Source organism: Terrapene carolina, unplaced genomic scaffold (genome assembly GCF_002925995.2).
Source record: "Terrapene carolina triunguis isolate 2854851 unplaced genomic scaffold, T_m_triunguis-2.0 Scaffold558, whole genome shotgun sequence".
NCBI classification, from domain to species: Eukaryota; Metazoa; Chordata; order Testudines; family Emydidae; genus Terrapene; species Terrapene triunguis.
The window spans coordinates 4363728-4381229 of NW_020664909.1; positions in this window are offsets into that span (position 1 = coordinate 4363728).

Consider the following 17502-nt stretch of genomic DNA (forward strand, 5'->3'; position numbering starts at 1 on the left):
TAAATATATTTCATGAACATTTTTGAATGAAATTAAAATTTCATACTCCCATTTAGAATTTTTTCAACAACAAAAATTGCTGTGAAAAATGTTTTTAAGCAATGAGAGAGATTTGAATTTTTCCTCCTCAAAAAGAAAGTTAAAAACTTCGAAAAAATGTACAGGCTTTTTTTTACTTAAATTTTCATCAAAAAGGGGGAAATTACAAAGAAAATGATCTTTACCCCCACAGAATCTTTAGCAAAGGCAGACAAAGATTTGTGAGTTTCCTATCAACTACCGTATATCGCCCAAAATAGAGCTGGTGGAAAAATGGAATTTCTGTCCTTCAGGAAATTTGGCAATTTTCCCAAATTGGGATGAAATGTCAATGTCAGAATTCTCCATGAAATAAAATATTTCAGTTTGACTTTATCATTTCAACTTTGTTTTGTGTACTGTATTATAATCTAATCTAATATAAAAGTTGAAAAGGTCAAAACAAAACATTTTGATAATTTTCCATAAAAATAAAAAAAATCTATATGTTCCAGCAATATTTCAATTTCATTGAATCAGCATTTTTCAATGGAAAACTTGTTCTGCTGGAAAATTTTTGACCTGCTCTGCTTAAAAGGAGGCTAATCTGGGAGATCCATTTAGAGTTGTAAGTGCTTTGTCAGTCAGATGCTGCCTCCAGCCAAACCCTTACAGTGTGAGGAAATATACTTTGAAGAGCCATCAATGAACATGCTCAGAGAAGATACCTGTCTGACCACATGGGAAAAAAAATCATGTACAAATGAAATAGGGTAGTGAAACAGCTTATTGATCATGTTATTCAGGAGATAATTCAACAGCAGCAATGTGCTTTGCTACATGGTTATGATCATTTCCCTTGGGTTTGTTATAAAATACCATCCTGTATTTGTGGTTAATTGGTAAGTAACTCAGGTCACTACTGTTCATGCATGTAAAAGCAATATTTATTAGAAATGATTGAACTATTAATTTAAAAAATATTAATTATGAATTTAGCCCTTCGTTCTGTTTGTGATTCATTTGTGAATCAATCCTGGTTTCTGCGAACGCATCCATTATTTGCCAGTGTTCACAGAGTAATTTCAGTGAATAACTTTTAAGCTAAACGTCTTTCATGGACTGTTTGCTTAGATGTTATTCAGTATGTTGAGTGATTGGTTATCTAAGTCATATGATATTGTTTATGCACTGTGGTTGGATGACTGAAATGTTTTAAACAATGAGAAAAAGAATGAGCAGCAAATAATGGGCTTCTGGTAAAAATGTTTTGACTAATATATATTCATTTGTAAAATGAGCAATGGAGGATGACTCTAGTTTCAGAATTTCATTTTGCTTTTTATTTCGGTAACTTTGCCGTGAACAAACACTCAGATGATCAGTTGGTGAAACATATCAATATAAATCAAGAGCTTTTGCATCCCTCACATGATAGTGTGATTGTGGTCACCTGGCAGTATAATACATTAAATGGGTGTGAAACAGCTCAATATATATTTATAATTGAAATCAGACAATCTGCCTTGTTATGTGAGTGGTGATTAGTGCTCTTAGGTGCTGTGGAGTTTGCCTTTGCTATGCCTTGTCCTGCTGACTCATAGTCTGTCACATTAATTTACACATTGTTTACTCAGCCACTAACATATAACAGTCATGAAAATCCTAGCCAAAAAAAAAGGCACCTTGAGAGAGGTCATTGTGTACTGAAATTAATGGGGATGCTTTATTTTCATGTCCATTAAAAAGCAAGACATGTCCTGTTTTAGCCAAATTAAAATATATGTATTTAATTTCAGATTTAGACTATGAAAGTTGAGTAACATGATAATGCACCCTATATTTGCAGGAAGGCTTAGCTGAAGGGATTGTTTATGGCCATGTAATTTTCAAAATATAACACAGAAACCAGTATAAAAATCCATGACTTCATAAAAAGTTGTAAGGTACAGTGTCCATTACATATAGTATCTGCTTCTATATGGGGAGAGGGATAGTTCAGTGGTTTGAGCATTGGCCTGCTAAACCCAGAGTTGTGAGTTCAATCCTTGAGGGGGCCACCTAGGGATCTGGGGGAACATCAGTACTTGGTCCTGCTAGTGAAGGCTGGAGGTTGGACTCAATGACCTTTCAGGGTCCCTTCCAGTTCTATGAGATAGATATATCTCTATTTTTTTTTCTTTGTGTACTTCTGTTTGATGTAACTCACAGGTGGTTGTGCTCTGACCACGTAGTTATTGCAAATTTAGAATGCCATGGCAGGTTCATTAGACTGCATGATATTATTTGCCAACCTCTTCCAAGACACATGCACACACTCAGAACGCTCAAAGATAGCCAGTGCTCCAAGAACAGAGTTTTTGGCTGTTTGAAACAAAAACGAACAAACAAAAAAATTCAATTCTCCAAAGCATTAAAGGCAAATGAACCAAAATCAGGAAAAGTGTAGAAATGAAAGCTATAACAATACCCATCTCTTAGATAGCACTTTTCATCTACAGATTTCAAAGCACTTCATAATCTTTAATGTGTTTATCCCAACAGCATGCCTGAGAGGTAGGGAAAAGTGCTACGTTCACTGTTTTGCAGATGGAGAACTGAGGCACTGAAAGGCTAAGGGTATGTCTACACTATGAAATTAGGTCGAATTTATGGAAGCTGGTTTTATAGAAATCGGTTTTATACAGTCGATTTTGTGTGTCCCCACATAAAATGCTCTAAGTGCATTAAGTCGGTGGACCGCGTCCACAGTACCGAGGCTAGCGTCGACTTCCGGAGTGTTGCACTGTGGGTAGCTATCCCACAGTTCCCACAGTCTCCGCCGCCCATTGGAATTCTGGGTTGAGATCCCAATGCGTGATGATGCAAAAACAGTGTCGCGGGGGGTTCTGGGTACATGTCGTCAGCCCCCCCCCTCCGTCAGAGCAACAGCAGACAATCGATTCACACCTTTTTACCTGGGTTACCTGTGCAGACAACATACCACGGCAAGCATGGAGCCCGCTCAGCTCAGCTCAGCTCACCGTCAAGACATGTCATCTGGGTGCCGGCAGACGTGGTACTGCATTGCTACACAGCAGCAGCTCCTTGCCTTTTGGCAGTAGATGGTGTATTACTACTGGTATCCATCGTCGTCGTATTCCTCAGTGAGTTCGGTCAGAGGCACCTGGGCAGACATGTTTTGTCTCCTGGAGACTCAGTCCTGCCGGCAGTCCTATTGAACCGTCTTGACGATGATGGCTAGCAGTCGTAGTACAGCATCTTCTGCCAAGCACCCAGAAGATGCCAATGGCTATCAGTCATGCTGCACCGTCTGCTGCCAGCTTAAGATGTAAAAAATAGATGAACCAGATTTGTTCTGTATTCATTTGCTTCCCCCTCCCTCCATGAAATCAACGGCCTGCTAAACTCAGGGTTTGGAGTTCAATCTTGGAGGGAGGGGCATTCTGTGTGACAGTTGTTTGTGTTTCTCCCTGATGCACAGCCACCTTTGTGGATTTTAATTCCCTGTAAGCCATGTCGTCACTCGCCCCTCCCACCCTCCCTCCGTCAGACAATAGTTTTGCGCCTTTTTTCAGCCCAGACGCCATAGCACTGGGATCATGGAGCCCGCTCAGATCACCACGGCAATTATGAGCACTATGAACACCACGTGCATTGTCCTGGAGTATATGCAGAGCCAGAACATGCCAAAGCAAAACCAGGCGAGGAGGCGATTGCAGCAATTGCAGCGCGGCGACGAGAGTGATGAGGAAATTGACATGGACATAGACCTCTCACAAAGTACAGGCCCCAGCAATGTGCAAATCATGGTGTTACTGGGGCAGGTTCATGGCGTGGAACGCCGATTCTGGGCCCGGGAAACAAGCACAGACTGGTGGGACCGCATCATGTTGCAGATGTGGGACGATTCCCAGTGGCTGCGAAACTTTCACATGCGTAAGGGCACTTTCATGGAACTTTGTGACTTGCTTTCCCCTGCCCTGAAGCGCCAGAATACCAGGATGAGAGCAGCCCTCACAGTTGAGAAGCAGGTGGCGATAGCCCTGTGGAAGCTTGCAATGCCAGACAGCTACCGGTCAGTCGGGAATCAATTTGGAGTGGGCAAATCTACTGTGGGGGGCTGCTGTGATCCAAGTAGCCAACGCAATCAAAGACCTGCCGATATCAAGGGTAGTGACTCTGGGAAACATGCAGGTCATAGTGGATTGCTTTGCTGCAATGGGATTCCCAAACTGTGGTGGGGCGATAGACGGAACCCATATCCCTATCTTGTCACCGGAGCACCAAGCCACCGAGTACATAAACCGCAAGGGGTACTTTTCAATGCTGCTGCAAGCCCTGGTGGATCACAAGGGACGTTTCACTAACATCAACGTGGGATGGCCGGGAAAGGTACATGATGCTCGCGTCTTCAGGAACTCTGGTCTGTTTCAAAAGCTGGAGGAAGGGACTTTCTTCCCGGACTAGAAAATAACCGTTGGGGATGTTGAAATGCCTATCGTTATCCTTGGGGACCCAGCCTACCCCTTAATGCCATGGCTCATGAAGCCGTACACAGGCAGCCTGGACAGTAGTCAGGACCTGTTCAACTATAGGCTGAGCAAGTGCCTAATGGTGGTGGAATGTGCATTTGGACGTTTAAAAGCGCGCTGGCGCAGTTTACTGACTCGGATTGACGTCAGCGAAGCCAATATTCCAATTGTTATTGCTGCTTGCTGTGCGCTCCACAATATCTGTGAGAGTAAGGGGGAGACATTTATGGCAGGGTGGGAGGTTGAGGCAAATCGCCTGGCCGCTGATTATGCACAGCCAGACACCAGGGCGGTTAGAAGAGTACAGCAGGGCGCGGTGCGCATCAGAGAAGCTTTGAAAACCAGTTTTGTTACTGGCCAGGCTAAGGTGTGAAACTTCTGTTTGTTTCTCCTTGATGAATCCTCCACCCGCCCCCCCCCCCCCGGTTCACTCTACTTCCCTGTAATCTAACCACCCTCCCCTCCCCTCTTCGAGCACCGCTTGCAGAGGCAATAAAGTCATTGTTACTTCACATTCATGCATTCTTTATTAATTCATCACACAACTAGGGGGATAACTGCCAAGGTAGCCCGGGAGGGGTGGGGGAGGAGGGAAGGAAAAGGACACACTGCAGTTTAAAACTTTAACACTTATTGAAGGCCAGCCTTCTGATGCTTGGGCAGTCATCTAGGGTGGAGTGACTGGGTGGCCGGAGGCCCCCCCACCGCGTTCTTGGTCATCTGGGTGAGGAGGCTATGGAACTTGGGGAGGAGGGCTGTTGGTTACACAGGGGCTGTAGCGGCGGTCTCTGCTCCTGCTGCCTTTCCTGCAGCTCAACCATACGCTGGAGCATATCAGTTTGATGCTCCAGCAGCCGGAGCATCGACTCTTGCCTTCTGTCAGCAAGCTGACGCCACCTATCCTCTTCAGCCCGCCACTTGCTCTCTTCAGCCCGCGATTCAGCCTGCCACCTCTCCTCTCGTTCATATTGTGCTTTTTTGCACTCTGACGTTGACTGCCTCCACGCATTCTGCTGTGCTCTGTCAGCGTGGGAGGACATCTGGAGCTCCGAGAACATATCATCCCAAGTCCGCCGTTTTCTCCTTCTAATCTTCACTAGCCTCTGTGAAGGAGAAACATTTGCAGCTGGTGGAGGAGAAGGGAGAGGTGGTTAAAAAAGACACATTTTAGAGAACAATGGGTGCACTCTTTCACGTTAAATTTTGCTGTTCACATTACACAGCACATGTGCTTTCGTTACAAGGTTGCATTTTTCCTCTTATATTGAGGGCCTGCCAGTTTGGTGTGAGAGATCACTCGCGCAGTGCCAGGCAACAGATTTCGGCTTGCAGGCAGCCATGGTAAGCCACAGTCTTTTGGCTTTTTTAACCTTCTTAACATGTGGGAATGGTTTCAAACTGTAGCGCCCTCATTTCCTATACCAAGCACCCATTGGGTTGGCCATTTAAAATGGGTTTGCAATGTAAAAGGAGGGGCTGCGGTTTCCGGGTTAACATGCAGCACAAACCCAACTACCCCCCCCCCACACACACACCCAATTCTCTGGGATGATCACTTCACCCATCTCCCCCCCACCGTGTGGCTAACAGCGTGGGAAATTTCTGTTCAGCCGAGCAGGAACGGGCACCTCTGAATGTCCCCTTAATAAAATCACCATTTCAACCAGGTGACCATGAATGATATCACTCTCCTGAGGATAACAAAGAGCGATAAGGAATGGATGTTGTCTGCATGCCAGCAAACACCGGGACCATACACTGCCATGCTTTGTTATGCAATGATTCCAGACTACGTGCTACTGGCGTGGCGTGGTAAAGTGTCCTACTATGGCGGACGGGATAAGGCAGCCCTCCCCAGAAACCTTTTGCAAAGGCTTTGGGAGTACATGAAGGAGAGCTTTCTGGAGATGTCCCTGGAGGATTTCCGCTCCATCCCCATACACGTTAACAGACTTTTCCAGTAGCTGTACTGGCCGCGATTGCCAGGGCAAATTAATCATTAATCATTAAACACGCTTGCTTTTAAACCATGTGTAATATTTACAAAGGTACACTCACCAGAGGTCCCTTGTGTGCCCTCAGGGTCTGGGAGCCCGCCTTGGGTGAGTTCGGGGGTTACCGGTTCCAGGTCCAGGTCCATATCCTGGCTGTTGGGGAAACTGGTTTCTCCGCTTCCTTGCTGTGAGCTATCTTCTTTGTCTTCATCATCATCTTCCTTGTACCCCGAACCCGCTTCCCTGTTGCATGATTCTTCATTGATGGAGTCAAAGCACACGGTTGGGGTAGTGGTGACTGCACCCCCTAGCATGGCATGCAGCGCTGCGTAAAAGCGGCATGTTTGTGGCTCTGCCCCGGACCTTCCGTTTGCCTCTCTGGCTTTGTGGTAGGCTTGTCTTAGCTCCTTAATTTTCACGCAGCACTGCTGTGCGTCCCTGTTATGGCCTCTGTCCTTCATGGCCTTTGAGACTTTTTCTAATATTTTGCCATTTCATTTACTGCTACGGAGTTCAGCTAGCACTGATTCGTCTCCCCATATGGCGAGCAGATCCCGTACCTCCCGTTCTGTCCATGCTGGAGCTCTTTTGCGATCCTAGGACTCCATCATGGTTACCTGTGCTGATGAGCTCTGCGTGGTCACCTGTGCTCTCCACGCTGGGCAAACAGGAAATGAAATTCAAAAGTTCGCGGGGCTTTCCCTGTCTACCTGGTCTGTGCATCTGAGTTGAGAGTGCTGTCCAGAGCGGTCACAATGAAGCACTGTGGGATAGCTCCCGGAGGCCAATAATGTCGAATTTCATCCACACTACCCCAAATCTGACCCACAAAGGCCGATTTTAGTGCTAATCCCCTCGTCGGAGGTGGAGTAAAGAAACCGGTTTAAAGGGCCCTTTAAGTCGAAAAAAAGGGCTTCGTCGTGTGGACGTATCCAGGCTTCATTCGATTTAACGCTGCTAAATTCGACCTAAACTCATAGTGTAGACCAGGCCTAAGTAATGTACCCAATGTCAAACAGGAAGTCTGTGACAAAGAAGGGAATTAAACTCAGGTATCCCAAGTCCTAAGCTAGTGCCTTAACCACCAGACCATCCTTTGAGTAATGTGAAATGCGTTAATAATTTTTAAAAAAAGGATTGGGTAGGCTTTTGCATGATTTTTCAGAAGTGCTGGACACCCAGAGCACCACTGGGAGTCAATGTAATATGTAACTGCAGTTATGTTATCCAGGAAAAAATTACCAGAGCTATCAATCCTCCTCCTTCACAGTTCTTCTCTGTGGAGTAATTCTCTAAAAATGGCAGCTTGGAGTTCCATCTTTAATGTGTCTCATTGACTTTGTATCTCATGTGCACAGTTTACAGGTAAAGTGATGGTTTTCTAACTGCCAGCCTTGCAGACTTAATTCAAGATCCAAATGACTATCTAGATGCTTTGTTTCAATCCCCATCATCAGTAATAAAGACTGTGGGCAAAATTCTGCCCTCAGCTGCACCACTTACTACTACATTGTTCTCTCCAAAGGGCTTCCACAGATGTAACTGAGGGAAGAGTTTTACCCTTAAATTGGAAATTAGCAAAGAATTATGATAATGATTCATGGGCCAAAATGAATTTGGCTCATTTTCTGACTTTGATATTGATTTTGCAGTGCTAACAGGAGTAAAAAGTAATACAATTTTATTTTAGTTGGTAAGCAAACATGACTCTCAATAGATATATATTAGAGCTGGTTGGGAAATTTCCATTCAAATATTTTTGTTACAAAGAAAATGCCTTTTCCACAAAATCAAAATTTTCTGCAGGAAAACTTCCACTTGCCAAAAGGTTTTGATTTTTTTTCTGTCTGGAAAATCAAAGTGAAATAGTTGGTTTCAAGTCAGGTTGTCTCAATTTGAAATATTTTGGTTTGTTGAGCTTAATTTAAATGTTCTGTTTTGGGTCAGTTCAACATTAATCTGCGCTTACACTGCCATAATGCCTCAGAAGAATTGTAATTCATGTGCTTCATGTCCCCAATCTTCTGTATGGGTCTGGCTCATGGGCTGGACTACATATTCCCTGGTGCATCAATTCAAGAAGAAAAAATCAAATTTTGAAATATTAGAATTCCTGTGGAATGGAAATGGTACATCCCTTTGCTTTTAAATGTCAATTATTTTGTTACTAGGAAATATTACGATTAGAGATACATGTTGGATGAAATTACATGCCTTTCTGAAGTCGGTGGAATTACTCTGGACTTACACCAGTATAATTACTTACAACATTTGTCTCTGTGGATGTAGTGTACTCAAGTATCACATGATCCATTATGCATTTGAAGAGTATTTTGTTGCCTGCATATCTTGGGCAAACAGTGGTTGGCAATACACTGCTTTTAATGACATTTCTCAGAAGGGTCTCTTCCTTAAGTCCCAAACCAGTGAAGCAAAGAACAAAGGAGAGCAGGCAACAAGGCCGGTGTGCCACCTCTTTCATAGAGGCATCTGTCGCAATGGCATAATGGCATCAGAAGTTTTGCTCAGATGGCACTGTGAGGTTATTCCAAGTCCATTCTGACAGTACTGCTTTCCGTCGATGTTCAGCTTGGGCATATGGGTATTGGCACTGACAGATTGTGGAGGGACAAATAATGTTTAAAGAAAAAAAACAGGATTTCATAATGCCAGTGACACAGTGTATATGGCAATTCTCTAGCAATCTGAGAGAGACAGAGAAAGATCACTAGGATCATTAGATCACAGTAATGTGTATATATTAAAAGTAATGCAACCAGTGCTTATAACCCTGGAAACTGTTGATCATAGTAAAAGTAGCAAAATATTACACTAAACGTACAGAGACCCTGTTATCAGCATATGTGTCCGCCACATCTTTTATTTCAGTGGGCCTTGAAGCAGGCTTTTGAGTTCCAGGTTCCTGGTGCAAATTATAGCTCTCTGATGTGTCATAGTTAACACTGTCTCTGTCCTTTTGTATCATCTGTATTTTTTGTAATTAGGTGGCAGAGTGATTAGCTTGTTCTCCTCCCCATCCTCAGTCAATGTGATGAGGTAAAAGTCCACATCTCTCTCTCTAATCTTCAGTGCCAAAATTTTATTAGTGAAACAGTTTTTGATTCCTAGTAAATGATGTTGTCCTTTCTCTGCCATGGTACATGCATTGATGGTTAGACAGCATCTCTGCTGGCTTTATGGTTTGTTAGGAATGCCAGTTTGTCCATCTGTTAGACACACATACACAATCATGGACTTTGGTTGATTTATTTATTTATTTTGGTTCATCTTTCCTGATATATACCGTAGTTATTTTCTGGCACCACAGAATTTGGAAGGCAGCAGTGTTAAATAAACTAAGTGCTTCTTAACTTTTCAGGGAGATTGCTCCTTTTCTATAGTACTTTTTGTTGTTCACATTTCATTTAGCTGTCACTTGGGCTGGACTGCAACTCCCAGTTTGGATATTCAGTTCAACTGACTGAAAATGCAGGAATTAAGAAAACTCACTCCTAAGTAATGTGAGTGTAGAACATGGTTTCACTGCTCTGTTAACAGAATTCTTAATTCTCATGGGATGGAGAGACAGGGAGGACATGGAAGAGGGAGAGAAAAAATGTATGCAAGTTATTTCACCTGAAAGAAAGCAGTGAACTCTAACAAGCTACCCAGCAGTAGTGTGGGTAAGTAACAAAGGTTGTGGGTGCAGTGAAGGGGTATCTTTATTACATCAAAATTATTTCTACCTTGGAAAAAAAACTAATGCAGTATTGGGATCCACCTAAATCAATAGCAGGTACCCATCCTGAAAGAAAGTGAATTTTGAAAATGATTTCCAATACATTTTATCCCATTATATTAGGCTAGGACAGGTTATGTTGTGCTTCATTGGATTATATATGTTATGTTGACTATAACTCCAATATTACCTAATGTAAAATGATGCATAAGAGGGGAGAGGAGGACAGTTACTTATTTGCGACTGACCACAGGTAATCAAGAAGAGAAAAAGATGCCTCGGTATCAGGGCCAGTGCAAGGAAGTTTTGCGCCCTAGGTGAAACTTCCACCTTGCGCCCCCCCTAGCCCTGCGGCAGCTCCCCGCCCCCCCTGCCCTGAGGCGCTCCCCACCCACGGCAGCTCCCCACCCCAGCTCACCTCTGCCCCGCTTCCTCCCTGAGCACACTGCCCCCGCTCTAATTCTCCTCCCCTCCCAGGCTTGTGGCGCCAAACAGCTGATTGGCACTGCAAGCCTGGGAGGCGGGAGAAGTGGAGCGGCGACTGCGTGCTCGGGAGGGGGCATAGGAATGCTGTAAAAAAATTGGGGGCACTGCATTTTGGTGCCCCCAAATCTTGGTGCCCTAGGCAACCGCCTAGTTTACCTTAATGGTAGCACCGGCCCTGCTCGGTATTGGCTCAGTATGAAATAACAACACCAAACAGAGACCATCAAGCTATTAGTGACATTTGATTAGTGGCAAATAGTTCTGAGTTCTTGAAAAGCTGGGCTAAAGCTGTTTATAGTTTAGAGACATGCATAAACTGCTTGATATGCTACAGCTTGTTCTGGTTGTGCCAGCTTGAGTAGAAGGCTGGGTATGGCATCCTTAATTATAATGCAAGATTACCAAAGGGCTCCCCTGCTGAGTTCTCATTATGATATGTTTTGATATGGCAAAACAATTGCAATGAAAGTCTATGGGAATGTCAAAATAAATGAATAAAACCTTGTCATTGGAGAGTATAATACTATTAAACTAATGAATTTCAAGACTAAAAACAAATCATAAATATAAATGTGTCAGTTCTGACAATCTTGACCAAAGTAAGGAAAATGAGTTGAAACTCCCAGAGCATTTGTAATTACACCCAATCCGCTGATCAATCTGTAAATATATAGGGTGAGTATCGGAATTATGGATTATTAAAACCATCCGTGTGAATTGATCTAAACTAGATCAACCGATATAGTATTATCTCACTCTCTGTGAAAGACTGTTTTGTATACTACTACCTTTGCAATGTGTTATACCTAGAACTGGGCCAAACCAGGTTGATGGACCTTAGGTACTTTCAAACAGGGGCATGTCTTCAGACCTGCTGGTAGGTAGGATATGTGTTTACAGGACTTGTCTTCCAACCACTAGCCTTTGTTCACTTGAATATTGTCATTCCAGGAAGTAAATCTCGAAGGACAAGAACCTTAGAACTGTCTAGATTTAGTGGAATAATAATAGACACAGCATATGTACTGTAATGAGGTGGTTCCAAATAAACAGCATGGGTTGCATACGATCACATCCATGTCTGTGCACCAGTTTACGGAAACCTGCTCCCATATGCAAGTTTTACATAAGATCCGTTGCATTCTGAGATCATTCAATTCTGCGACCTTTCAATTCTTTTCAATTCAGTAATCATTTTTTGGCATGAACTATACATGTGGTTCCAAAATGACAAGACTTTGGGAACTGGGCCAGATTCTCCTCATACAGCAGTTTTATACTGCGGTAACTCTGTTCCTCCTGATTATCATCACTGGAATTAAAAGGAAAATCAGGCCTATGGTGTTTTATACAGATATTTAAGGAGACTAGATGCTCAATAAATCTGGTAGTTAGTATTAATGTGAAGTAATTCTAGAGTCTGAAATCTGAGAATTAGGCCCATAAACTACAGTTTCCAGGCACAGCAGATTCTGAATAATCTGGATTTGATACTTTCTAATCATTTAGCCCCAACTCAAGTAAGTGAGTAGCCACATTGATCTCAATGCATTGATCTCATGTTTAAACTGACGCACATATTTAAATATCTTCCTGAATCAGGCCCTTATTTGACTGGTAATCTGGAAAGTAGGGCTGTCAATTAATTGCAGTTGACTCAAGTGATTAACGTAAAACAAATTAACTAGATTTAAAAAATAGTCATGATTAATGGCAATTTTAATCACACTGTTAAATAATATTAGAATACCAATTTAAATTTATTATAAATATTTTGGGATGATTTTTTTACATTTTCAAATATATTGATTTCAATTACAACACAGAATGCAAAATGCACAGTGCTCACTTTATATTATTATGTTTTATTACAAATATTTGCACTGTAAAAAATAAATAAAAAGAAGACTTAAAAGAGCAACACTCCATTATGGAAACTACAGAACCTGAACCACTAAAAAAGAAAATCAACCTTCTGTTGGTGGCATCTGACTCAGATGATGAAAATAAATGTACGTCGGTCCTCACTGCTTTGGGTCATTATCAAGCAGAAACTGCCTCTTATAACTTTCAGGTGACATTGTAAATAAGAAGCAGGCAGCACTATCTCCCATAAATGTAAACAAATGTGTTTGTCTTACCGATTGGCCTGAACAAGAAGTAGGACTGAGTGGACTTGTTGGCTCTAAAGTTTTACATTGTTTTGTTTTTGAGTGCAGTTACGTAAAAAAATAAATTCCACATTTGTAAGTTGCACTTTCACAATAAAGAGATTACACCACGGTACTTGTATGAGGTGAATTGAAAACGACTATTTCTTTTGTTTATCATTTGAACAATGCAAATATTTGTAATAAAAATAATAATATAAAATGTATTCTGTGTTATAATTGAAATCAATATATTTGAAAATGTAGAAAAACATCAAAAATATTTATAATAAATTTAAATTGGTATTCTATTATCGATGAACAGTGCAATTAAAACTGTGATTAATTGCGACTTTTTTATCTCATGATTAATTCTGATTATTTTTTAATTGTTTGACAGCCCTACTGGAAAGTACAAATGCATTAAGTGTTCATGGTGCAGCAACTTTAACTAGTAGTGTCATGCCACGGTGCCTAATATATACCAGCAGAGTAAACAGAAGATTCAGAACAGACATATTTAACTTATAATGATGTTATTTAACATTCGATACAACAGCTTACATTTTCCAGTGCAGATGTTTTCAGTCGAAATAAGCACATAAGACTAGCCATCTCCTAGCACAACTGTTCAAATGTTATTTCTGCTAGAAAAATAAAATCTGTGCTGCATAGACATTTCATCTGTCACAGCCATGATCCATAAAAGTGGAAGACTTTTCTCTATTGAAAGTTTGTGTATCTGGATAAAAAAAGAAGAGTGCATTTTTCACCTTAATCTTTTATTCCTAAATGTCTCAAACATGTCAACATATACAGTTTTTGAATTCCTTTATATTACAGTACATCAAACCACATGGACTTTGTGACAACTGATTTATAATATAATTTCATTCATAGTAGGAAATGTGGGTAAAAATACCAGGGCACTAATCCCCAGGTAGATGTGTCAAATTGCTATGTAATTAGTGAAACATTACATAAATAGCAAATGATTAATTATACTCCTATTAACAATAATAGTTTTTAATCTGCATAAGGATGTTAGGTTCAGTGTCCTGGACAAATTCCAGCTTAGGTAATTAAAGTTTGCCTATCTAAATTCACCTTGTACTTTCAAATGAATGAGCTCTTCTTCTCTTCTTCTGCTAAAACATGTTTAATAGAAAAACCCTAATGTTCTCCCCCAGAAATGGCTGCATTTCAATGATGGGATAAATGAAATAGAGGTGCTGTGCAAAAATGTAATTTCTAAAGCACTTTGGGATCCTTCTGAAAGGATGGTGTTCTTTAAATGTCGAAGGGTCTTTTTTAATTATAAGTAGTAGTAATAATTACTTGAAATAAGAGTTCATATTTTAATGGACAATGGTCTTATTACAAAATAGCAATAACAAGTTATTTAAATTTAGCACCAGTTAAATGTCAGACATTTTTGCTGTTAATTATTTTGCTTCATCCCACTGGAGCAGCAAGCAGCTGCATTACAAGACAGTTAGTTACTTTTCATTATTAAAGAAGTGCCAGTGTGTTAACTGTTGAACTTCTGGATTTGTGGGATCTTAAACCAGAGCGTGTAGGGGTAGGAGATAACGAGTGAACAGATCAGTGTAATGCTGGAAGCAATGGACTTTCCACCGGATTCTTTTTGCAGTTTACAATGCTATCTGCATAGAAGGTAAAGCATATAAAACATACTTCAATTGTAAGTTCTGCGAGGCAAGGATGAAATCACTCCCAGCCCAGAATTTCCTCTTCTCATGACTGCAGAAGAGGGTGAAAGTAGGGACTTAAGGGGAGTGGGACTCCAGAGATGAAGAATGAGGGGGAAACAGGTGGTGGGGAAAGGGAATAAAAATAATTTGAAAAAAATATTATAATAGAACAGAGTTTAAGACCGTGTAGAAGCAGGTATCCTGTTATATCTTAGATAACAAAGAATATGAAATTATCATCCCTCGAATACTGAGATACCTGGCATCAGTTTGTATAAGTTACAGCTAATTTCATGCATATATTAGCTTATTGGGACTCTTGCCACACAGCTTGAAACGCTGTAATGCAATGTAAGTGTGAAAATTCAGTAGCAAATTCTGCTTCTGCCAAATTCTTTCCTTTTTTACCAGGGCACATGCTTGGTAAATTGTTGTCAGCAAAACTCATAGTACAGAAATGAAAACATGAGCTACCTGCAGATTTGTGACAGGAGCAGGGTTGTACAAAGTGTGTATCATGAATCCCCAAACACAATTCAACTTTCCTGGTTTGGGGGTTTGTTACAAAACAAATGTTGGCCAGAATTGCTACAAAATTAATGTTTGGTGAATCTAGGCTCAGTTTTGTTTGAGCTTTGGGAGGAAGTGAGCCAAGTTTTGGATGTAATTCTTCCATGAAATTTGGAGGCATAGGTGGCAGAGAGAAATGTATGGGCTTGGATGCAAAACTATGTAAAAACGTGGTGGCTTGGGCTGGGATTGCCAGGTCTAGTTTGACTTATAAGTGAAAGCAAACTAGGGGCACAAACCATCATAGTAACAAAGTTAACTAAAGCCATTAAGTCATCCACAGCTCTAGAAGATCACTCTTGTCAGTTCAGTGAAAGTTGGATAACAAAGGGACTGATCCAGTAGCTCTTACGTGCATGGATGCTCCAAGCAAAGTCTGTGGTGAAGAAGGACTGCAGGATTCCTTCCAAATCTAAGATACCCAACTGTCACTATGTTCACTTCTCTCAACATCTACAAAAGGAAGCTCAGTTGGAGGGGGGGGGGTCTCAAAAAGACAGAAGGAGAGTTACAGTAAGTGAAAAGCAAATGTAATGGTAAAATCAATGTACAGTCACAAATGTGAGTCATTATTATCTATCAAGCCAAGATCTCTTGTACATTTTTATTTAATTAGTACTATTAAAAAAAAAAATCGACATAGGCCCAGGCTGTGAAGTATGTATCTGGGCTCAAATCCAAACCTCCTCAAGATTCTGGAGTGTTCTGATGTAGGGTTTGGTTTATCCTGTTGTAGAGTTAAGAGCTCCGGTCCAGATCCTGAAAGCTATTTAGGCACCTAACTCTGATTGATTTGAGTGGGAGTTAGGTGCCTCAGTAGCTTTGAGGATCTGGGCCCCAGTCACTAAGTTTGTATCCAGATGCACACTTCCCCTAGGGTGACCAGATGTCCTGATTTTATAGGGACAGTCTCTATATTCATGGCTTTATCTTATATAGACTTATGACCCCCCCCACCCCCTGTCCCAATCTTTCACACTTGCTATCTGGTTACCCTAACTTCCCCAAAAATACTAGGATCTTAGTATCTTGGGCTTCTGTTTGGGATACACTCTTAAAATAATAAGAATAAAACCCCTTTTAACGCTCCCCCACTATATGGGGGGAGGGGGAATTCTGTAGCCAAACTGGATTGAGGATTCAAGACCCTCTAAATTCTATTCTGAACTCTGCCACAGTCCTTTTATCTGACCTCAGCGAAGTCACTTAAACTCTGTGTCTCCATTCCCTTTCTGTGAAATGGGGATAATAGCACTTATCCTACCTCTGAGGGTTGTCGTGAGACTCATTTCATTATGGCGTGTGATACTGTGGTGAGCAGTATAGAAAAGCCCATGTAAATTAAAAACAAAACAACACCCTAAAAACAAATAATGAATACGTCACAAACCATCTAGACTTGGACATTTTGTTTCCCCTTTTTGCAAAGCGAGCTTTTCAGCTCAGACACTTTTAAAATTCTCTTCTTATCCCTATTTCAGATACACACAGGGTCAATTCGTCTGGCAGATATTTGTAAGAGAGATTCATAAAGAAGCAAAATCTGTGACCTCTGACAAGCACGATTAGCCAAGGTCATATCCTCCAGGACTCAAAACTCTCTGGCATTGCTACAGCAGCCTCTGGTCATTTGCAGGCTCCCAAAGCAAACAGAGGTTGTAGTGGCCATGGGATGCCCTTGACTTCTAGTATCAAGGGGTTAAAAGTTTCCTTTCCCCTTTAGCAAACTTTAACAAGCAAACTAGTGTAAACTTTGATGCCAAGATAGATGCAGATTTCCATCTTATAGGAGGACATAATCAGTCTGATCACTTACTGCTTTTATAGCTTCTGGAGAGATGCTAATTACAAGGATGTTGTTATTGTTGTTGTTAGTCTGTTGACCTGGTTGTTCTGATAAATGAACCAAAGCCAGCCCATATGGGTTGGTTTTCTTTGGAAGAGATTAATATTTGTGTACGGTGAGGGTGAGGAGCTGTTCTTGAAACTGAAGACTGAGGTTCTCAGTTTACTCACAGTCAGGGGACGTGCATAGGGGCATGAGAAGCATGTGCCCTGTCCTTAGATGTAGAAGGGCTTGTGCTAGAGATGCAGTACAGCATGTAGCTTTGCTTCATAGTAGCACAACAGCAGCAACAACAAAAGAGAACAGAGTGTATGTGTATCTATCAACGTGGCATCTAAATCTGTCTAGCGATGCTGAAGGTGAATCACTGACGCCTCCAGTTTTATGTCTCATCCCAACTGCAACACCTCCAGCTGCAGAGTGCTCCTGTGCTGGGGCACGCTTCTAAG